Here is a 24,970-nt window from a genome sequence, read left to right as displayed (position 1 = left end):
GGAAGTGGAGCCCCCCGGGTCCGGTAGGGACACACGTGTGTGGGTGTGTGGACCCGCTTGTTAGGGGGACGCACACGGCCTCTCACAAAATAAAACTTTGTTTCAGTTCCATCTGGCTTGTGTTTTTGTGCTCAGCCGGATTGCAGCATCGCAAGCCGGCGTGCACTGACAGCGACCCGCGAAAGCGCCCAGCAGGAAGGCAGCAGGTGAAAACAGCAGCGGGCAGAAGCGGAGCCAAGGCTCACGCGGGCCCCGCCGTCCAGCCTGCAGCACCAGGCAAATAGTGTCCATGGATTAGAAGATTCAATATAATAAAGAGTCAGTCCTCTTCAAATTGATCTATAAATTTGACACAAATCCAAGCAAAATCCCAGTGGGACTTCTTGTAGATAGATAAGCTGATTCAAAAACTTGTAGAGAAATGCAATAGACCTAGAAAAGTTAAATTCATTTTTAAAAAGAAGGAAATTGAATACTCACAGTATCTGATTTTAAGACTTTATTAAGCTACAGGAATCAAGACGGGGTGGTATTTGTAGAGAAATAGACACAGAGATCAATGAAACAGAATAAAGAATGGAGAAACAGACCCACACAGATGTGGAAGATTGCATTTCAACAAATACATGAAGATAATTCAATTATACTCTTAATATCCATCAGCAAAAAAAAAAAAAATTCTATACTTTGCACTCTATGGTGCCTACCCTGGAGAAATGGAAACTTGTGCTCAGACAATACTGTAAACATGTAGATAGATTCTCTACTCACAATCACCCCGAGTTGGAAACAATCCAAATGTCATTCAATAGGTAATGAATAAACACATGAAGCACAGTGGGGGGGGCACATTTCTATGTTTTCTATGGAATACTACTCGGGAATGAAAAGGAATAAATGGCTAATACATAACCACTTGGACGAATCTCAAAAGCACTGGGCTGAACAACAGAAGACTCAAGAGATAACACTCACGTGTGTGTGTGACACTCTTGAAAAGAGAAAATCTGATGTAGAGCAGATGTGTGTCTGACCTGCATTCAAGGTGGAGAAGGGTGTGCCCATAAACAGAGCAGAAGGGAGTTGTCCTGTATCCTAATCATAGTGGTGGTCACAGAAATCTACATGGGTACGTGTTAGAAAGCATAGAAATGGGCCCCCAAGAAAGGTCAACTTTACTATGTGATACTTTACAAATAAATTTAGAAACCTCGTACCTTCAACGCCTCTGCCCAGTGATAACCAAAGGACGTCAGAAAAGTTTACAAAGGATCATCAGCAGTCCTCAGCTCAGCAGAGGAGGAAGAGGAAGGGCAAGTCAAAGGAACTGAAAACAGCATGACTGTGGCTTTTCCACAGCACGTTCAATGTGTGAAGAAACAGAATAATACCTACAAAATGAAGGAAAAACCAGATTCAGCCTGTGGGTGATGTCTGCCTGATCAAACTGCCACTCAAGCACAAAAAGCAAAACACAGATATGTTTCCGAGCCTCTATTTTTTAATCATTCTGCAATTGAAACATGCCTTAGTAGAGTTTTTTTTTTTAAATTTTCATACCCAACATTTGTTCTGTTTATTTAAACTAAGAATTTCTGTCTCTCAGAGCCTCGGTTGAAGTCCCAAGCATTAACTGTTCAAACGTGGCTTCCCTTTGATTCTCTTAATTCTTCCCTGGTAGGTGTACACTGGCTTCTCTCACTCTCTTCTTGTTTTTCTTAATTTTGATTTAACATTCTTTGTCTTTGCATGTTGCATCTGGATAATTTCTTCAAATTCAGTTCAAATTCACTAATTCTCTCTTCAGTTGGATCTAATTAGCCGATGAATTTAATCACTGATATTTTTCATCTAACATGTTTTATTCACTTGTTCTCTTGTTTTATTTTCAAATCTATCAGGACTTTAAAAATATTTTTTGGCAGGAGGACTTCACATTTTCAGCAGTATGCACATAAACACACAAAAAAAGTACCTGGAAACACAATTCACCAAATAAGCTGGGCATGATGGAGTATGCCTGTAATCCCAGCAGCTCAGGGGGCTGAAGCAGAAAAATCACAAGTTCAAAGACAGTCTCAGAAACTTAATGAGACCCTGTCCCAAAATAAAAAAATTTTAAAAAGGTCTGGGGATGTGGCTCAGTAGTTAAGTGCCCTGGGGCTCAATTCCTGGTACCAAAAAATTAAAATTTAAAAAAATCATTAAATAACAAATCAAAGAAAGCTACATGTTTATCTAAAAAAATATACAAAAATAATTGTATAGCATTCAAGACCCATTAATGATGCTTAAAATATTTAGCAAACAAGGATTAAAAGGGAATATCCTCAGTCAAATAAAATATAGCTGCAAAAAATTCCCTTCTACATATACAGAAAGAAAAACAAAAACATATATCCATATAATAACTTGTACATGAATATTCTTATTAGCATTATTCAAAAGTCCATCAACAGATCAATGGATAATGAAATTGTGTTATAACCACATGATGGAATATTATGCAGTTCTAAAAAATGCAGTTTTGATATTTGCTAGAATATGGGTGAACTTTGAAAACATATTAAATGAATAAAGTCAGCCACAAATGAAGAGATATTGTTTAATTATATGAAATGTCTATAACAGGTAGGTCTACAAAAACAAGAAGTAGATTAATGGTCCCCAGGAAGAACTGGAAAAATGAGGCATGACCACCAATAACTATAGGGTTTCTTGTTCGGGTGACGAAAATGTTCTCAACTTGACTGAAGTGGTGGTTGCACAACTCTGAAAACATAATAAAAGCGATTGAATTTTATCCTTTAAATGAGGGCATTGTATAAAATGTGACATATGCCTCAATAAAGCTGTCTGAAAAAATTTTAAATCTTTTTTGTTTTTTCTTTCTTTTACAGCTTTAGTCATTTTAAAAGTGTGCATTTAATAATTGCCATACAAGAGAACAATAATATCAGGGGTATGTAATGACCTAGTTATTCTGCTGATGTGTCTGCTGACCTGCTCTCCTATAGTACACTGTGCATCTTGTGATTTTTCATCCTGAACTCACCTACAGTAAGACTTCGTCTGTGGGAATCCTATGCTGTCTGGCTGGAGAGCATTTCCTGCCAAAAGATTTGATCATGCATGGCAAAATCACTTACGTAATTTCTTACTTTGGAGGTTTCTAGAACACATAGGTGCTACAAATGTTAACCCTAAACTTGGTTGAATTACATAGCTCCAACTCCTTATTTTGAGAATAATAAGTCTCCGTGAGAGATTCCCACACAGAGCAGAAGACAAGGTGAGCACATCCCTCGTCGTCTCCTCACCCAGATCAGCACAATTTCCTCACGCACACCCGTTGGAGAACGTAGAGAATGGAAAGTCATGAGTCTTAGTTTTAGCAGGTGTCTCGTTGCAATTAGCCCTCTCAGGGAGCCAACGTCACATACTGTATCTCCACACGGCTGTTAAATCCAACCCCTTAATAATGCAGAAGACAAGCAGAAGATGATGACGGCTTCTCACTAGAGTTTTCATTTTCCTTTCCTTTTGGACCCAGAAACGCCCTTTACATTCTTTTAAACTCAGCAATGCCTTTAAAGGGGTGTCTGTTGGATTTAGCCCAGTGTACGAATGAAATATACAAAACAGGTTTTCAGATTCCTGAATCAAATTACTGGAGACATAAGTCACAGGCAAACAATGTCAAATAAAAAAATAGGGCTGGGGATGTGGCTCAAGCGGTAGTGCGCTCTCCTGGCATGTGTGCAGCCCAGGTTCGATCCTCAGCACCACATACAAACAAGGATGTTGTGTCTGCCGAAAACTAAAAAATAAATATTAAAAAAAAAAGAATTTAAAAAAAGTACTTAGTAAATGCACTCATCACTTACTAGCTCTTCTTAAAAAGACCCAAAACCAAATCTATTGGGTCTCCTCTCTATGTATGGATGTTGTTCCACTAAGCTTTACACGGCTCTGACCAACATACTGAACAAGAACAATTTAGAGGAGGAAAGTTTATTTGAGCTCACCCTTTCAAAGTTTCGGTTCAGTTCATGGTCAGCCAACTCCATGCCCTGAGATGGAGCATCATGGTGGAAGGACATGGCAGAAGAAATCTGCTCAGGATATGGCAACCAGGAAGTGGGAGGAGGGGGAGGGTCCGCTCACCCAAGACAAAATATAAATCCCAAAGGCACACCCCCAGTGACCTATCCCTCCAGTCCCATGCTACTTGCCTACAGTCACCACCCAGTACAGTAATTCTTTCAAACTATGAATCCATCAAATGGATTAATCCACTGATTTGGTTACAGCTCTCATTATCTAATCATCTCACCTCTGAACATCCACAGGAGATTTTGGAAGACACCTTATATCCAATCCATAAGAGATGTCTCTGCCAAAAAAAAAAAAAAAAATCTGTCTGCCAGACTTCAAATGGAAAAATCACAGAGTATGGTAGAATCAGACGTTGGAGGACAAACTTTGTATCTTTAAACCTCTGCATTGTTTTGATGTTTTGAGATTGCTTTGATATAATGTAAATACACTAAAAATCTCTCAATATGAATTTAATGAAAGAAAGTCCATCTACATCCATCCAGAGGGGTCTGTTTGGAAGAAGGAAAGGAACAGGGCCCCAACACTGAGAAAAGCTTTTGCTTTTGTATGAGCCGTGGGTTACGTTGTAGCCATCAGGAAGGGGGAAAGCATTTATTTACCAGCACTTATTTTTAGAGCACAGATTTTATTTTTTTAAAATGCCTTAACATATATTTAGCATACACATATCTTTTTCAACCCTCACCCAAACCTGAACACAGGAGGTGGCATTGCTTGGCGCAATAGAGAGAGGCTAATTTGGAATTCTTGAGAGGCCCCGTTCCTCTAGGTGAAACGGGTATCGTAAATGCCTTGTAAAGCTGAAGAGCTGGAATAACGCTGTGGTTCCTAGACTCTAGTGTAAATCAGAATCAACTGGGGATCTTGTGAAAACAAAAACTGTGAGGTAAAAAGTCAGAAAACAGGGTGGAGATGGGAGGTCCTGGGCCCAGAGCCAAGGTGGGAAGGGGACTTGGGGAAAGATGGGCTGTTCCGTCTCTTCCCCACCAGGCCAGCTGTGTGGGGGGTGAGCGTATGAAGGCTCGTGGAGATGCACTAAAGCATTGAATTTTGCAGTATGTATATTACTGCAAAAAAATGTATTTAATACACACACACACAGAGACACACACATTATGGGCTTCACCCCGAGAAGTTCTGGGATTGGGCTTGAGAATTTGCATTTCTAACAAGATCCAGGTGATGCTGATCCTGCTTTTCTAGATACTCTGGGAACCGCTGATGTTCCAGGGTAGCTGAGCACCGTGACTATTACTGTTAATATTTTTGGCATGTGCTGGCCCCTCAGACACACTCCAGTCACTTGCCCAGGGTTCAAAATCCGACTTCTCAGCAAGACCTTTTCCTCACCATCAAATCCAAACTTCAGCTTCGCCTCCCACCAAGCTCCCCTTCCTGGTTTGGTTTTCCCCTCCCTTCCTGACCTCCAGTATGCTGGGTTACTGGCTGTCTTTATTCATTGGTTCTCTCTCCCTTCTAGAAGACAAGCTCCAGGAGGGCAGGGATGTTCGTCAATTCTTACTCCTTTTGCTCTTCATTTTCCACCCCACATTAAAAGAGGTCCCCTTAACACATAAAAGAGCATGTAAAGAAATTGGGCTTTGGGATCCAGCAGTCACGGATTTTGACTCGAGCTCCGGCCCTGCCTGAGCCTCGTTGGCAGGGCATCTAGTATCTGTGCGCCAAGGTTTCCTCATCTGTGGTGCGGGGATGGCTGCACCTCATCTACAGAGGCGCAGGCACAGAGCTGGGACCCAACAGCTGGCAGTGATGTTCTTGGTTCCCAGAGCCCCTTTGGACCAACTGGACTCCCCAGTTTAGTCCAAGATGGATTCAAAACGGTGACCACCTTCCTTCCGAATGTGAACTCCTTCCTCTTCAGTGTGGTTGAGAAAACCCTTTGCCTTCTCTGAGACTCAGCCTCTTCATCTGCACAATGGGTTTAATTGAATCTCAACGAAAAATAAGGGAGAGAAAACCCACAGCACCCGGGAGGCTGCAATAAACCCCCGTGGGCCCTGGCTCGCTCACTCCCCGTAGCTCCTGAGATGACCTGGGCCTCAGCCTTACCTGCTGCAGCTCCAAGGGCAGGGCTGGGACCTGCAGGACTTCAGGTGTCATCTGTGCCGAGCTCCTGGAGGGGGCTCCAAAGCACAGACGAACCAGAGGCGGGATCGTGGGTCTTCGGAGCCGGGTGTTTTGAGCATGCGCACATGCAAGGCTTTGATTGGGGCTTCATCTGATGGGAGTCATCGCTGATGGAGGCACCAGGCTGCTCCCCCCTCCACTCCTAAAACAAAGGAGATGCAAGCTTGTGTTAATCTGCCGGGGTGCGCTAGGGTCTGGCAGTGTCCGGCGGACAGGACACCATTCCTAAAGATGGTTTTTCTTGCATGAGATTTGCACCATCGGGTGGTCACGGTTAATTTGCACCCTGTGCACATCCTGGCCTTGTGGCTCCACCTGGGCCTCATGACAGGACAGAAGGACCTGAGATGCTTGGGCACCGTCGCCACTGAAAACACACAGGGGTAGGGAGAAGCAAGCACACACCGGCTCAACAGGCATCAACACCTGTATGTGCAGGGCCGAGAGGAGACTAATGAAAAAGTCAGGACAGCAAAGGGGAGAGACATAGCATGAAGACAGAGGTCCCACTCCAGTCACCCGTTAGACCTCTGCAGGTCCAACGAAGCTCAGTATTCCTCACCAGAGCAGCTTTCCAGTCCCTGAAGAGTAGCCCTGGCAACCTTTATCACCTTAACTCACACTTGAGGTCAGAGGCGTCACCCAACAAAGCTAATGAGAAACGAAGGTGTCGCCCAGCTGTGTGACCTCCAAAGGGAGGGATTTTTAAGTTGACTTTAAGTGAAACTAGAAGGTTTACTTATTCTTTTTCCCCAGCAAAAATTGCATCTTGAGCAAACATTTAGCCTCTGTGGCTTGAATCTCATCGGGGTCTGAGCAACAACAGCCCAGGGCAGAGAAGCAAGGCACCAGACTCAAGGGGAAGTGGATTGCACCTGGGGCTGATTCCACTGCCCCAGCCTCCGCCCAGCATGGGGGTCCTGACTCAGGAGAGAGGCACCCTCACCTGCTCCAGGAAGTTGGGGGGCTCATCAGGATACAGCTTTCCTTTCCTGATGTGATCTCTGGAGCCTTCTGCAGGCACAGTGTCAGGGCTGGGCAATTCACACAGCACAGCACAAGCCCAGTCGCTTCTTTTCTGTGAGCACCTACAACTTCTCATGAGTCAGAGAGATGTCAGGCAGCTCCTCACCCCAAATCTGCAAAGCCATGGTATCTAGCACAATCAAGGCAGGTTTGTAAATTGGGGGACAGTCAGTTGGCATCTTTCCCTGCTGCACCTGGTGAACCAGTAGCCACCTCCCGCCAACGCCTTCATTTCTGCTACAGGCTTTGTCAGTCCAGGAACTCACAGGCAGAAACCAAAAAATTCCCAGCCCGTGGAGAACAGAAGTTGATGATCTTTCTTCTTAAGTCTTCTACCCAATCAAGGGCCTTTTAGGGAAAAAAAAAATGTTATTTTCCTGACCTAAGGTATATGCATTTTCTGGCAAAGGGGAAGCAGCAGGTATCAAATAATGGCAGTGATTTGAAAATGACAGTGGAGAGTGCCTGTGCTCCCGTGTGCTTCCTGCAGGACGCAGCCCGCAGCCACTGCAGTGCTTTCCAGAGAGAGCTCTGCAGGGGCCGTTACAGCCAGGACGCCTGGCTACTCTTTTAAGAGTCCGGTGACATACTGGGATGTGTAGATATAGTCTCTGTTCTCCTTCACAGCTGAAGACATCGCTGCGGACCATGCTATCTCCCTCCCGAGCAACTTAAAATATTGGCAATACCATTGCACCCCAGCGGCAGGTGGAGAGGCCCGGGCTTCCTGGCTTGGAACGAAGCTGGCCCACAGATGCCCCTCGCATGCCCATCCAGCCTGCAGCCCCCACAGAGCCCGTTTTCCTCCCCAAAGCCTCCCCAGCTCCCCCCAGGCCACAGGAGGGCTGGAGTCCTTGCTTTTCCACTCACGAAAATAGAAATAAGGAAAAGGGTTAAGTCACAAGTAGATCAGGACCCCTAACAATTGAGCCTTTCTCTTCCCCCAAAAGCTTCCTCCCAACAGTGCCTGCTGTCCACACAGTGAGCCGGGCAGTGCTAGAAGGTGGGCTTGGGCTATTTTTCACTCTCTGCCTTCTCCTTCTCCCCTTTCTCAGTTCTGCCTCCTCCCAGGCTTGCTGACCCACCCAGACCCGGACCCCTACACTCCTGCACATGGCCTGGTCTTCCTCTCCCTGGGCCCACACAGCGCAGTGCCCATCGATGCTAGAAGAACCTTCTCAGCCATGCAGACCTGAGCAGCTCACTGCACAGAACAGTGTGGGCATTCACGACAGCTGTGCATTAATGTCCGCGGCTGTTTCCTCACCTCCTGTCTGTTCCTCTAGGCAGTAAGCAGTCTGGAGACCGTGGAGTTTTTGCTTATCACTCTCCTTCCAGAGCCCAACACTCTACCTGATACACACAGGAAGCTTAAAAACATTTCCTGAGTGAAGGAAGAAAGGAAGGAAGGAATACACACAGATCACTCCTCTTTGAGGCTTCCCAGTCACTGTACTCAGTTGGTGTGGCAGAAGGGACAGATTCAGAAGCCAAAAAGAAAAAGGTCCCAGAAGGAAGACAGTAAAGTCCAGCGAGGGTCTTGGGTGGCTTTCTCTGGGTTATCGCTGAGCTTTGGCTTCAACCTCTCTAAGAAAGGCATGACGGTAATGACAACGGCCATTGTCACGCTCATCCCTCGGGGCTTTGGGAAGGCTAAGTGACCGTGTGCCTGGCAGATCATGAGCGTTCCACGGATGTCTGCTATGATGTCATCAGAATGTATCCAGATACCGTCAGCAGAGGATCATTTTTCTAAACACTCAGAGAGCACTCTGGGGCACTCTGGAGCACTCTGGAGCACTCTGGAGCACTGGTAAGAGGCCCCTCAAGTTGAAGGGCAAACACAGCCACGTTCCAGGGTTTCCTGGGGTGCTTACCCACTCAGACTCAGCTTCTCCTTACCTCTCCCATCTCCCACTCTAAGGGTGCTCGTTATCAACTGAATCTGTCCGGAGGAGGGTGCTGCAGGTGTGACTTAGAGTCATTCTACAGAACCTCACCTTCCCGTATCCCCCTCCCTCCTCCTGGTCCTCACTGCCACCAGCTAGGCACATCCTTCCCCAGAGTCTCTCACCTCCCCAGCGGCAGGGCAGAAACACCACTCAGGACTGCATGCCCCCTCCTACTCCAGCCGACACGCAGCTGCGCTCCTGGCCCCCTCCCCTTCCCTTCGCACTGTCCTGCCCCTCTCACCTCAGGGCCACCCATGTCCCCTGCTGCTTTGATCTTCAGGGTCCCACATCAACATGGAAAAGTCGGACCCACCCACAATGTCAGCCAGGCGACTCCCCCGTCCTGGACCGCAGTTTGCTCGTTGGCCTCGGCGGCAACAGAAGCTTCCGGAAAAATAGCACTTGGCTCCTCCCATGGTGGTCAGGACAAAGAGAGAGGATAAGGCTTGGTAAATGTTAGATATTCAACAGATGCCGGGTCCCTGTTCCTCTTACTCTGTGGGTATTTTCTAAAGCCCAAGTCAGTATTCACGCCGGCCAAGGGAGCAGAGTATCTAGAAATATCTGGAAGTATCTGGCCTATTCGAGGCCTTTCTGCAGAACCTGTGCGGTCATCACCCATGGGTGGTTCTGGCAGAAGCACCTGTTCATGTTGTGTCTGGGCCGAGCCACTGTCCCCGTCTCCTCTCCTCCCACCCGGCCCCAGAAAGATGCTTGGATGAGGCTAGAACCTTTCCAAGGACAGGAACTCACACGCCCAGTTTCGTCCCTGGCTCTGTGTGGACAGGTAGCCGGCGCTCAAAAAGGTCTCCCTGAGCCCGCCCACGTCTGACCGCTGCCCCGACACCTAACAAGAATGGATTGTGATGCTCCTTCCAGACCTGGAAACTGGGCCCGTGATTATCTCCCAGGACAGAGACTCATTCCCTGCAGAGAGGTCTTGGCTACGTTGTTGGTGAAGAATAACAAGGAGAGTCTGGCGGGGGAGGGGGGACTTGGAGTCTGCGACACGTGAGCCCAGGAGCCCGCACCCCCACTGCAGGCTGCCAACGTCATTCCCACGGGGTCCGCTCATTTGGTTTTCATTGGAGACTGATTTTAAACAGACCAACTCTGGGTGAGTTTCTGAGTAGGCATCTCAGCCGGGTGGAATCCGTCTCCTGAGGACCGGTCTCTGGCAGGCAGAAAGGGCTAGTCCACTCGTGTCTTCATCGTGTGTCACAGATTAGAAAAATAAACAAATACATAAATGATTTAAAAAAGAATCGCACGTGAAACAAACATTAACATGGAGACTGTGAGAAACAAACCTCCTTCTTCCCGACATCAGCCATTGCTTGCTCTCCATCCTTCATCTCCATCTTGCTTTTCTCCATGCTGCTGATTAGTCAGCTGGACCTGGAGATTGACCGGCCAAGAGGCTTCATTTGCAGCAGAATATTTTTCCTGCAGTGTGCAAATCTGCCTCTGCCTTCTGCCCTGCACCCAACTGCCTCTTACCTTCTGAAGTCCGTGATTCAGAACAGCCATTTCTACATTCGCAGGTCCTTTCCCAGAGCAAACCGGAGCATTGTCACAGCCACGAATTGGAGACGGCATGTGGGACTCCTCACAAGGACCCTTCCCGGGCACCAAAAAAGTTCACTGAAACAGTGTAATATCCTTACTGCAACTACTGGGCCTCTTCCTATTCCAACAAGCTCATGAATAATAGATAACAGGAGCTTCATCTGTTTTAATTAATTGGGTCTTGAAATTAATTCAATCCAGTACAAAATTAGCAGGCAATTAAGCCTCATTGGCCCAACTGACAAAAATATGCCAACGTCATTGGCTGGAGAAGCAAACTTGAAATGGACGAGGGCCACGGAGCTCTCTCCCAAACCGCCCACCAGAAAGGAGCATCACCGTATCCCGTGAGGCCTCAATGCGGTTCCTCTCCCAGTAACTGACTTTCTACCTCAGCACCAGGAATTTCAGCATTTACAGGTAGGAAATTCTTGCAGTGAGTCCCGAATCCATTGCAAGATGGCTTTAGTTTTTGTTGTGTTTTGGTTTTGAAACCTCCAAATAATTTGTGAGCAAATGCTCGGCAATAAGAAATTGGCTATAACCGAAATTATGAACTGCAATACTTGGGCACACACAATAAACACATTTGGTTCTAAGAAATTATCACAGTTTGTTATGTACATGAGTTGAGCCGATTCTTGGTTCCATTATCCACTTGGCAATTACATAGAGTGTTATAATAGTTATAATAATAGTTTATCTTAAAATGCTGCATTTCTTCTCCGGATCTTGGTGTGCTTAATGAGCACTTTTTTCCTTAACCCTCACAATGTCCTTTAGAATCAGGAAATATTAATGTCATTAAAATTACTTGGAAAACCAAGATACCAGGGTTCAAAGATGAGGCGAGACAATGACTGCATTCCAAGTAGCTTTAAAAGGCATCTACTTACCTGCATAGTCTGCACAAGGCCCTGGGTTCCATACCCAGCATCACACACACACACACAAAAAATCTATTTCAACCACCTATGTAGGGACTGAACCTCTGGAATTTTAACCCCCCATCTTGAACAGCTCCATCCATGGGGAACTCCAGAGTGCATAAAGCTCCCATCTCATCTCTAGAAAGCATGATTGGTAGATCAACGGGAAATGTATTTCCATTGGATAAAAATGACTTCCGCCCCAAACAAATCCTCTTCATGACTACTATCTTCCACATTCAACTACCCTGCCCCTTAATTCACTCTGTCACACTTCATGAAATGACTTTGAACGCTATCCTGTAGTTCTCCTTGCAATCAACTTCAAAGGACAGGGCCGTGTAATAGTGGAAATGGTCCACTTGGAGTCAGCGGGACCTGAGTTCAATTCCATGTCATTTCAAGGTTATCTGTGAATGGGCTCCATGCTCAATCCTTTGAACCACAACCCTTTGAACCTCAAACTTTCTGTCATCTACAGAAAGTAAATAAAATGTCGACCCACACAATTAAGTCATCAGTAAATTGAAACTAAATTACTACTAGAGCTGATTCCTACATAGCACAAACTAAGCACTTTCTATGTTTCTTATGTTCTCTCATTAACACTTCTTCACAAGCTATGATGCTGTTACTATTCCTATTTTATAGATAATAACAATTCATACTCAGAGAAGTGAAGTAACTTTTCCAAGGTCACACAGCCACTAAGAGATAGAGTTGGGATTTGAACCTGCAGAGTCTGGCTTTGGAGTCCATATCTGATAACAGTATCTATCTTAAATCTTGGTTCCCACAATGGAAGGATTTTCAGTTGGCTGATACAAGCTAATGTTGGGTTAAAACCCTGGTATTCTCCCCATGAGACTCACAATTGTTCTCTTCTTCCTGTGGGCTGTGGTCCACTGGATGCCTTTCCTTAGACACCATGACTCAGATCCCACGAGCTGTTACAGTGCTTTGAAACCCCACTGCTTTGTTCAGCTGCTTTGTGAATACAAGTGTAAAACTTGACATTAAGTCGTGTGTGTGTGTGTGTGTGTGTGTGTGTGTGTGTGTGTGTGTGTGTGTTGTGCTAGGGTTTGAGCCCAAGGGCACTTTACACTGAGCTACATCCCAGAACTTTTTACTTTGTATTTATTCTGAGATAGGGTCTCACTAAGTGGTCAGGCTAGCCTGGAACTTGTGATCCTCCTGTCTTGAACTCCAGTTGTCACTGGTATTAGAGACTGCAGACGTGCACCCCCACACCTAGCTGGCATTCGGCCTGTTTAAATGGCTTCTCATTAAATTTGGTGAGAATTCTCAGCTGCAGGCACCCTCTGGGATCCCGATTCTCATTCAACCCAGGCTCTTAATTTGGAGTCTTTTACACATTTAAAGAATAACTTCCCTAATTTCCTCTCCAACACTGATAAAAAAATATTGGGGTCAGAGAATCCGCACACTATTTGAGTTCTCTCTCCAAGGTGTTGTTGGTCTATTTCTCAGTACCCTCTGGGTGGGGATCAAGTCCTGCTTAAAAATAGAGCGTAAGCACTTTCTCCATAAGATCGTGACTTCTTTGAATTGTTGTTGCTTAAACGTTCCCTTTTGTCTTGGGTAATTCTGGTTAGCAAAACAGGTAGTCCAGGTAATAATCAGAGCTTATAGTTAAATAACATCCATTTTTTTATTTGGACTTTCATCTGCCTGGACATAAACCTAAGAGAAAATTAAATTGATAGTCTCCAAGAATACTCCCAGTTCTAACACTCCAGGAAATGCCAGGGCATGCCAGGTCCTCCAGGGTTGAGATTCTGCCCAAATCCTCTAGTACCCCTCTACTACCTGTTACTCTCTACAGAACTCACATGGCTCCATGACCACATTCTCTGCTACTCCTGCCACCATGATTTTGCCCTGTCCTTCCCTCTGCCTTCACTTGTCCAGCTGACGGCTTCCCAAGTATTGCTCAGAATCAACTCAGGTTAGGAAAGAATCCTTGGAGGAACTGGCTATCCATGTACAAAAGGGCAAATTCAATCCATACCTCACACATATTTTCAAAAATGAATTCTAAATGAATCATAAACCTAAATAGGAAACATAAAATTTTTAAGAGGAAATATAAGGGGGGACATCTTTGTGACTTTAGGTTAGTGTTATGGTTTGGAATATGAAGGGTCCCACAAATGTTCCTGGGTTGATGCAGGAATTTTCAGTGGTAAAATTATTACATTGTGAGAGCTGTAACCTAATAGTGCATCTTATTTTAAGTGGACTAACGAGGTGGTAACTGTAGGCAGATGGGCATCGCTGGAGAAGGTGGATCACTGGAGACATGCCCTGGAAGGGTGCATTTTCACTGTGGCCCCTTCTCTTTCCTCTCTCAGCTTTCTGGATACCATGAATGTGGCAGAACTCCTCCATCATGCCCTTCCACCATGCTGTTCTGCTTCACCATGGGCCCAGAGCAAAGGAGTTGGCCTATCAGGGATTAAACCTCTGAAACCATTAGCCAACAATAAACTTTCCCTCCTCTAAGTTGTTGTTATCAGGTTTTGGTCACAGTGACAAAAAAAAAAAAAAATGACTAACACAGAAATTGGTACCAGGAGTGGGGGTATTGCAGTGACTAAACTGAACATGTGGTTCAAAAGCCTTTGGAACTGGTCTGTGGGAAGAATTTGGAAAAGTTTGGCAACATAGGAAGAAAAAGTCTTAGAATTTTGTAATCAGAGCTTAATGAGAAATTCTGGTGGGAGTTCAGAAGACCAAAATGCCAAGAGGAATGTGGACAGTAAAGACTACAGTCATGAGATTTCAGAGGGGAATGGGGACTCTATTGGAAATTGGAGTAGAGGCCACTCATGTTACATTCTGGCAAAGAAGCTGTCTATATTTTGTCCATGTCCTGAGATTGTGTGAGACTAAATCTTAAAGTGATTCATTAAATTAATCTGGAGGAAATTTCAAGGCAGCACAGCATTTAGGCAGTGGCATGGATTTTGCTGGAAGCTTTTAGTGACATTTACTATGAGAATCAGGAGGAAAAAACAAGGAAGGGGAATTTTTAAAATGTTTCTTCAGTTTGGCCAGTATAGTGTGCATAAAATTGGGGCCAAGGAAGCTGTGGTAGTTATGAGATTACAGCTACTCAAGAGGTGCTAAGTACTTTGCACTGAGACAATAGGAAAGTGCTTTGAGGGCATCTTAGGAATGTGTAAAATCACACACATCACAGGCTCAAGGGTATAGAAGTGAAAGCTCCTCCCGTGGGGGCACCCTGTACCCACAAAGGTTCTCAAAAGTTGTTTTTTCAGGATTTGTTTCACTGTGCTCAGCCACCCAATCACTCAGAGGCCATTGCAACCTGGGTCCAAGGGTGGTCTTGACTAGTGCTCAAGCTGCAGACAGATCTTGGAATTGTCCATATGATTGGTGCTAGTTCTGCAGGACGGCAGGATGCTGAAGTTAGGGGGTCTTGGAGTCTTCCATTCAGATTTTGAAGGAAGGCCTAGGAGGCCAGACAAAGGGTTGCAATCTCTGCAGGCAGCCCCTGACAGGTGGTGTGTGTAGCTATGAGAGGGAAGTCAAGGTTGCAATGGAGACCTTCCAGATTAAGAGATGCCAGTAACATGGACTGTTGGCTGAGGAGAACTGTAAGCCGTGGAGAGAACCAGGCTGAGAGAGAGGACATGAGCCCTGAAATCAGCAAGGCCAGAGGGGCGGTATTTCCCACACCCCTTGGAGAGAACATCTCCCCGGCACATGCCCCAGATGAGGGACAGGGAGCTACAGCACCTAAAATCTGCATGGCTGAGTTTTGGTCTTGCTTTGGTCTTTTCTTCCTGTGCTTGTGTTCATCTCTTTTGAAATGGGAATGGTTGCTCTGTTTCACAATATATTGGCTATAAGTAACTTGCTTTTGATTTTTATAGGGCTCAAGAGTTTGCCTTGAGACTCAGAGGAGACTTTGCATTTGCACTTTTGGTCAATGTTGGAATTATTCAGATTTTTGGGACTCTTGAAAACGGAGCAAGTGCACATTACATTGTGAGATGGATATGAGCTTTTTGGGGGACCAGGGGCAAAATATTACTTTTTGGATATGAGGTGTCCCCCCAATTCTCCTGTGTTAACACAGGAATATGCAGAGGTGAAATGACTAGATTGTGAGAGCTATGACCTAATCAGTCTGTCCTGGTTTGAGTGAACTAACTGGGTGGAAACTGGAGGTGTGTGGGACAGGGTTAGAGGAGACTGGTCACTTTGGCATACCCTAGAAGGGTTTATTTTCCCTCTAGCCCCTTCCCTTTCCTCTACCTACTTCCTCACCACCAGGAAGGGAATAGAACACTGGCATTCTATCTCATCTTGGGCCCAGGGCCATAGAGTTGACCCACCATGGGCTAAACCTGAAACCAGGAGCCAAAAATAAACTTTTCTTCCTCTAAATTGTCTTTGCCAGACATTTTGGTCCCAGCAATGAAAACTAACAGAGTTAGGTAAAGATTTTTTAGCTCTGATGCCAAAAGCATGATCTATTTTAAAAATTGAATATAATTAAACTTTCTAAAAGCTAAGCACATTTATGTTCCAAAGATGCTCTTAAGAGAATGAAAAGACAAGCTACAGGCTGGAAGAAGATATTTACAAATGATATGTCAGATAAACTCCAGCTTCTCTCATATTCATTAAATATACATATGCACATATGATCTGCAATGTGTCAGGCACTGTTCCAGGCATTTGGGCCTGAATAAAACAGTTGACATTCTCAGTCTCACATTGCAAGAGAGAGAACTTACATTCTCAGGAAATGGCAAACAGGGACTTGCACTTGACCCTTCTCTTTCTCTCAGACCCTTTCAGAACACCTTGTCAATTAAATCTTCATAACAGATCCAAATCCTGGTCACTGCTCACCACCCCCAACACAACAACCCTGATCCACACCACCAGCTGTATCTCCTGGGTTATCACCAGAGTCTCACCCTGCACTTATCTTTGCCATTTTCAAAAGTTTCTATAAATGGCATCCAACATGATCCCTTTAAAGTGGGAATCCGATCATGTCACGCTTCTCAAAACTCTCCAGGGGCTCTCTTTCTCCCTCAAAGTAAAGAAGCTCATAATAACGCCTGACAAGCCAAACTGGATCTGCCTCTCCCCCGTCTCCCTAATAGTTCCAACAACTACTCTCCCCTCTTCTGCTCTCCCCAGCTGCCGAGTCTCCTTGCTCTTTCTTAAGTAAACCAGGCAAGAATTTTGCCTTGGGACATTTGCACGTGACGCTGCGTCTTAAATTCTTTTCTCCTGGATAGCCATAAAAATTTATCTTCATTTCTTTTAGGTCTTTGTCCAAATATTACCTTGCTCGTGTGGCCTTCTCTGACGATTCCAAATGAACTAGGAATCCATCTCCCCCAGCTCTTCTCCACCCTCTTACTAGCTTCATTCTTCTTCACAGTATTAACATCCACCTGGCGAGATAAATGTTGATGAAGTGATTCCAGCCAGCTCAGCACACCATTACAGTTCTGGAGAGCAGAGGTGTCTCTGGTTTTTCACAGTAAAATTCCAGGTGCCTAAGACAGTGCTGGCATATGGGGACATTTTACAAATATTTGTTAAATGAATGAATTATTTTTTGAGTGACAGAATATTTCTTTCTGTCTCTCGAGACTCATACACATACACATCACGATTGATTCTAGATGTTCAAGCCAAGCATGAACCCCCTTGTAATACCACCTGCCATTTATTGAGGGGCAACCTCTCACTGTGTTTTATTCCTGTTTGCTTGTGTGAAAATACTGGAGGAGTCCAGAGACTCAAAGAGCCACAAAGGTCTCCGAAGGAGAACGAGGCAACTCTAAGTTCTAGCCCCGAAACTTGCCAATTGTGCTACCTCAGTTGAGCCACTTAATCATTTAAACTTAGGAAAATAAAATGAGCCTATAAAATAGGGATGATATATGCGTATTTGGGAGTTGTTAGGAAGATTGAAGATATTGCCTTCTAAGCACTAAGCATGGTGCCTGGTACCACGGCAGCGGTTATTAAGTGAAGCTGAAAGAGGAGGTGATGGGAGGGGCATCTCAGGTTGACGGAATCCAAAGAAGGAGGCACCATCCAAGAAACAAACCTGGTAAAGGGAGGGGCCTGTTGCAGAAGCAGCAGCGAGACCCAGGCAAGGCCAGGCAAGGCCCAGCATGGAGACAGGTCTTAAAGGATGTTCTGTTCACCCTGGGCACTCTCCATGACTGAGTGCAAAAGTAAGAGCCCTCAGAATAGGGCTAAATTGGGCTAAGTACCATGCATATGAGATCCCAGGACCAAATACATAGCCAGAAACTGATCATATTTAGGAGATGTGACTCTGTTAGAATTCGGAAGGCTTAATCCCAATAAATCAAAGGCCAAATGTTTTCTCTGATAGGAGGACGCTGATCCATAATGAGGATAGGCAGGGGGAGCATGGAGGGAATGGAGAAACTTTAGAGAGGGCAAAGGGGAGGGACGGGAAGGGAGAGCAAGGGGGTAAGAAAGACAGTGGAACGAGATGGACATCATTACCCCAAGTACATGTAAGAAGACACAAATGGTGTGAGTGTCCTTTGTGGACAGAGACATGAAAAATTATGCTCCGTACGTGTAATATGAATTGAAGTACATTCTGCTGTCATACATAATAAATTAGAATAAATAAATAAATTTTTAAAAATAATTAAATTCTTTTAAAAAAAAGAAAAATAATTTGGAAGGCTTTCACTCAGACAATAGATGCCAGTCTATACCTAGATATCATACGTATGTCCTCTTTCACTCTTCTTTCCCTCAGGACTTCCCAAAAGTCTCTCCCAGAATGAAGTAACTAAAAATCCACCCCAGATTTTCACCGAGTCTTCCAGCCTTAGGAAGTAGGATCAGGAATATTGTGGCTTCCAAAGAGAATTGATGTTTTCAATAAAGGGCAACATCTTTCCCTTTGAGGGAAGTTAAAATATATTCACTATCAGCTTTGACGTTCAGACAGAGTCAGCAAAGATAGTATTTATAAGCACCGCGAGTTCATCAGCCACAAGCAACCCTGCTTCTCCTAATGATTGAGTAGCAAACAATGGTACAGCTTATCTACCGGGCTCCACAGGGAAGTTGAACTCCTCTGCTCCCAAGCAAGGCCCGTGTAGCATCCTTCCAAGGGAGGAAGGTTGATGGAAATTCTTCTTAAGTAAAAACTCTCCCCTTCTAATTTCCTCTCCCATGGACTATCAACCAGTCTCTACCTTAAGCACACACATGCATACCAGAATATCTAAAATTCCACTGTCAGGAATTCATCTTTTCCTATTATGCTGGGCTCCCTTCCAGCCGTTGACATTTAAGATGCAATATTGCAGAAGGGGTAATAATAATGCCGTTTACATTCAGTTAGCAAGTTGGAATTTGCAGGCACTTTTCTCTTCCATTATGTCTCTGATCTTGAACATAGTCTTGAGCTCGTCATACTCAACACCAGCAAATGACAAAGACTCCGGGCTCAGGAAATGTCCTTGGGATGAGCAATCGAAATGAATAGTGAACTGACTTGAGGAAATTTGTAAAACAAGAATCATTGTCTGCAACAAAACCAAAGCCAAAGGGGTGAGGGATTTGCCCACAGTCACAAACAAGTGCTGAACTCAGCTTTGAACAGTTGATTACCAAATCAAAGACACAGCAAGTCCAGTGGGCCACCATCTTGCCTTTGAACAAAAGTCTATGATGCTGTGTAGGAAATCGCACATGGCAGGGTTGTCACGGGTGGAATACTGGGTGGGGACGGTGCTGAGTTTGGGACTGAACCATCTGGGCTGACCCTCCAACTGTGAACTTAACCCTTCACTTACCTTCATTTTCCTAATTTGCAAAACAGAGATCATATTCTCTTAATGTGCCAGGTGGCTATGAAGATCTAAATAAATACCAGCTATGATACTACCTCCAAACCTGTAAAGACCCATGCAGATATTATAAATGAATAGAGTTAAGTGGCCGTTGGAACTGGACAGCACACAGCTTAGTCACCTCATTGAAACCCATCTTCATAAAGCTCTATGGAAGTGAAAAGGAATACCTTTTGCTCTTTTTATAATCCAAATTCTTTATCCCTTTCTCCCCCAACTGGATCCCCTTAGGCATATTTGTTTATCTATTTGGGGGTGATTCTCTTGGTGCTCCTTTATCCACATTATTTTTTCATTTCTTGCAACCTTGCTAATTTATTATTACAAGCTTAATTTTCATTGAAAGTTAATTAGAAAAAAGCAAATTTTACAAAATAAGCTACATAAATGAGAAAGCCACATAAGGCGAATCCATGTTTACGACAAGCAGATAGTGAAGAAAGAACACAGGGCTGCTTATCACCAGACCGCGGTGGCCTAGTTGTCAGGAGAAGTAGCCCTGTTCTCAGGCTTCTGGTCAGATTTCCAAATGGTACGAAGGTCACTGGACACTCTTGCCTCCCAGAAATCTTTACTTCAAGGGCAAAAGGCCCTGATCAACTGCAGAGGCATTTCCTAAGACACTAGGACTTGCTCCAATGCATCTCATGGCTCCATAGAAGCACCTGACGACTTTCCTTTCCAGAAAGCTCAATGCTGCCCTGCATCACTGCCCAGCTCTCTAGACTGCCGGCTGGTTCGCTTCAGCTGGGCTCAGAGAAATACCACTGTGGGGAGCGGCTTCCTCAGATGACTGGAAACTGGGGTCCAGAGAGAAGGTGACTCTGCCGAAGTCACCCAGGTAGAATCAGGCACCTGCCCGAGATGAAGACCATCTGATCTCATCGCCAACCTCTCCATGAGTATTCTGAGATTGCAGGATTCCTGCCAAGCACCAATCAATCACCCATCCTCTGCTTGATCACCTCCAGCAGCAGAGAACTCACCACCTCCCAAGGCAACCCATTCCATCTTTGTCTCTTATCCCTGGGAAGTTATTACACTGAGATGAACACACTCGCTCTCTCTCTCACCCCACTATCCCACCCACATTGGCCGCCATCTTGCCTTTGGACAAAAGAACATGGTAACACCTGGGGTTCTGCACAGCATGGTAGGGTTGTTACAGGTGGAATGTTGGGTGGGGGCAGTGCTCTTGCCCTCTTTGTTCCCCTCCATCCCTCTGTCTCTCCTCCTGCCTCCCAGTTTCACTCATTTCCTCTGGTTCTCCCTGTTGAGGCTCACAAAGCTCTTCCTCTCCAGCAGCAGATCTGGCACCAGAAGCAGCTCCCCTGAATTCCAGCTCCTGCTCATCCTGCCACACGGGCGCTCCCTCTTCCTACACAGGGGAAGCACAGGCAGAGGATGTTCCACAAGAACTTTGGCAGCACATTAATATTTCCCTATTTGTATTATGAATATATTTCATACACCATTCGTTCCTTCCTTCGTTCATTGGATTTGCTGAATATTTTCTAAGTACTAGGCATGGCGCACCAAGCATTAAAGAGCCGGAGGCCTGGAGATCCAGAAGCGAAGACATCAAACCAAGGACGCGTGAAAAATGCCATATGAGCACAGAGGGGAGTGTGGCTAATTCACGGAGAGTAATTTTATCAAGAAAGTCTATCTCCACTGCTTAGCCGATAATAGACACTCAACAAATGTTAGAACGGATGAACGAAGGGACATCTTATCAAGCTTTGGATGAGAAGGAATGGCTACAGAAGGGGAGATGGCTGCATGTTCTTTGTGAGGCAAGGGAATGAATGAGCGTGTGAGGGCAGCCAGACCCCGTGCCACGACTGGACAGCCTGGGACGACAGACGTCCACCCCCTTGCAGTGCTGGAGGCTGGAAGTCTGAACTAGAAATGTCACAGGTTGGTCCTTCTGGATGCTCCGAAAAAGCGTCTGCTCCATACCCGTCTCCCAGCTTCTGGGGGTTTCCAGGAGCATTCCTTAGCCTGTAGGCAGTTCATCCGGATCTCTGCCTCCATCTTCACATAGAGCGGTGTGTGTGTGTGTGTGTGTGTGTGTGTGTGTGTGTGTGTGTGTGAGAGAGAGAGAGAGAGAGAGAGAGAGAGAGAGAGAGAGAATTTCCTTCTTCTTATAACCCCAGTGTGATGGTTTGGGTGTGAGACAATGCAAAAAGGATTAGAAGAGAAATGATCAGGTTACGACAGCCTTAACCCAATCAGTGGATGAACCCCCTAAAAGGGATTAACTGAGTGGTAACTAGAGGTAGGTAGGGTGTGGCTGGAGGAGGTGGGTACCCGGGGGCATGCCTTTGGGGTATATTTTACATCTGGAGAGTGGACTCTCTCTCTCTTCTTCCTGATCACCATGTGAGCTGCTTCCCTCAGCCACACTCTTCCGCCGTGATGTTCTGCCTCACCTCAAACCCAGAGGAATGGAGCCTGCTGTCTGTGGACTGAGACCTCTGAAACCATGAGCCCCCAAATAAACATTTTCTCCTCCAAAATTGTTCTGGTAGGGTCTTTAAGTCACGGCAGAGGAAAAAAAAGACTAAAACAACCAGTCATTGAATTGGGGCTCAACACTCCAGTATGACCCCATCTAAATTTGATTTTATCTATACAGACCTGATGTCCAAATAAGGTCACATCAACAGCTATCCGGTATTAGGACTTCAACATGCTATTTTAAGGGACAATCCACCAAACACCTTAAGTAAAAGAGAGGATATTTAAAATATACTTATGTCATTTAAAATATATTTATCTTGTGCTTATCACTGTTCTAGATCCAGAGGATGCAGACAAGGAGCCACCTTCACGGAGCCGATGTTCTAGTGGCGGGTGGCAGGTTGATAATTAATGAACTAGAAAATACGGATGGTGTTCGTGAAGGATGAAGGTCAGGAGAGGTGACGAGTGGTGGCTACTTTCAACGTGAAGTCTTCCCTGGGGAGGTGACATTTAAGGTGACATCTTAATGAGAAGCACAATCAGGCAGAGGGCAAGTCCCAGGGAGTGGTTGTGGGACCCTGAAGGAGCAGAAAGAAAATCAGGGTCAGAATTCTTCTCCCTGTGCAGCTGCTGCTGCTTCTCCAGGCTGCCAGACGGCCCCTCTTCTCCACAGTGTCCCTTCCAAATTCAGAAAGAGCCAGCCAGATGCTGGCCTGAGCCTGCCGGGCCACCTCTGGGGAGTTCTACGAAGGGCCACCCCTCATCCTCCTGATAGCCAGCTGTCTTCAGACCAAGGAGCAAGGCAAGAGGAATCTCAGTTAAAGACAGTTAGGGCACAGGCCCTGGAGGTGGAGCTCAGAGAGCAGTCTGTCCACTGGAGGGATCAGAAGGGCCACTGGAGGCCGTGGTCACAAGCAGCAAACAGCTACCCTGACTCTAGTAAGAATGAAGTATTGGCAGGCTAGAGGATTGCTCCCAAGATCAAATAAAGTTGAAGGAGTTGATCATAAACAGGAACCAGGACATCTCTGGATCTGGGGGACAGGAGCAAGTGGACGTCTTTTTGAATAATTATTGGAATAAATGGAAGCCACCATGTTGTGTTTAAGATCCAAATTCAAAGGGAAAGCATTTAATTGGCGATGTCTGAGTTCTGTGCCCACTGGGTTGGTCAAGGGTGGGTACCTTGGTTGGCAATACCAAGAGTGCATCCAGCAGACGAGAGGCTATTACCCACAGCAAAACCTGGACGCTGTGACCAGGAGAACAGGGATTTTTTTTAAGGCCAGACAAAACCCACAGTTGTTCTCAACAATTATCAGCAAATGCACTTCAGCCAACTGGATCCGGTTTAAGCAGCCGAGTCCACAAAGTCCTGCGGAAGTTTCTGGATTTAGTGATAAGTGCTATGGCTTTTTGTCTATTTATCTAAAAAATTCAACTTTTCAATAGTCCTGCGGCACATCCATCTCCAGGCAGGCTTCGTCAAAGCACCAGCCGGCCTCCTTGCAGGGAAATGATCTGATAAGCAAACACAGTGGCATTTGAAAGGCCAGGTCTGTGAATGGTCTCTTTTTCCCCAAGAAATCATTCATATTAGGGACCTGGTGAAGGATGGAAAAAAATGCCATGCCCTTGTGCTGAATGACTTTGAACTTAATGCCGTCTGTCGGCAGGCTCTGGATGTGACAGCCTCTGACCTCAGAGTCACGGCTCCTGACTATGGAAGTGAGGGTCAGGGAGACGCCTTGAGAAACAGAACCAGCCCTGGCGGATTCTCTCGCTGCCTCTCAGGGAGGCACCTGATTGCTCAGATGAAGACCCCTCCTGCACACGATCGTCACAGTGGAAAGACAGGTGACTGCGTGGAGGGGAAACGCGAGCCCAGCTGCAGGCCAGGACAGGTCCTCTTCTGCTGGGGGCAGGGATGTGCAAGGGCTCAGACCAGAGTGTCCATGCACACCCTGGCCTTCTACAAACCCTGCAGGAAATGCGACAGGTCAGGGCACCGAGAGCTGGCCGGGAAAAGCCCAGGCATTCTCTAGCCCTGAGGCTCTGGGCCCTGGGCAGACTGTGAACATCTGGAAAAATTCTTAAATATGGCTTCCCCCTCCCACTCCCAGAGGCTCACGGCTGGTGGGAATCCTCTCAAGGCTCCCAAAGCCATTCTAAAGTACCATCCAGGGCGCAGGACCTCTGACTGGGACCCTTCCACCATGCTCTGATAGGACCCCTGGAGGGAGGGCAGACGGAGCCTCGGACTGGGGAACGGAAATCTGGAAGCTCTTCTGCCGGCTGCTGTCCTTGGAGCTCCCACTTGGGGGACCACTTCACTTTCTTGGACCTGTGCTCCCAACACAGCTGGAGGGGACAAGGAGAGTCACGGCTGGAGGGATAAGGCAGTTCACATCCTCCGGGGACCAACTAGAAAGACTGAGGAGTCCAGAGGAAAGGGGCAAAGTTGAGACTCCAGAAGGGCCTGCCCGCCCTCTAGCCCAGGCCGAGCGGCTCCCACCCTCCCAACCTTCCACCTCACCCAGAAGGAAGCCCCCCAGAAGCCCAAGGCCAAGACACAGTGAGAATCAAGGGCAGCCACTGTCCAGCTGACCTCTGCCCCACTGGGGAGGTGATGGATTTGGGGGCACCTTTCAGGGAGAGGGAAGCTGCGCCAAGGTTCTCTCCATCTAAACGCAGCCAAGGGGTAAAGTACAGGAGACAGGCAGGCAGGCGGAGTCAGCTTAAAAACGAATGAAAACAGTAAGAAAAGCAGGGACCGTGCACTTCCACGCCAAGGACCCCTCCAAACGCTTCACCTGCTCCC

The sequence above is a fragment of the Ictidomys tridecemlineatus genome, chromosome 6 (assembly GCF_052094955.1).
Source record: "Ictidomys tridecemlineatus isolate mIctTri1 chromosome 6, mIctTri1.hap1, whole genome shotgun sequence".
Lineage (NCBI taxonomy): Eukaryota > Metazoa > Chordata > Mammalia > Rodentia > Sciuridae > Ictidomys > Ictidomys tridecemlineatus.
The sequence above is the reverse complement of the archived record's forward strand: the minus strand, read 5'-3'. Positions refer to the sequence as shown.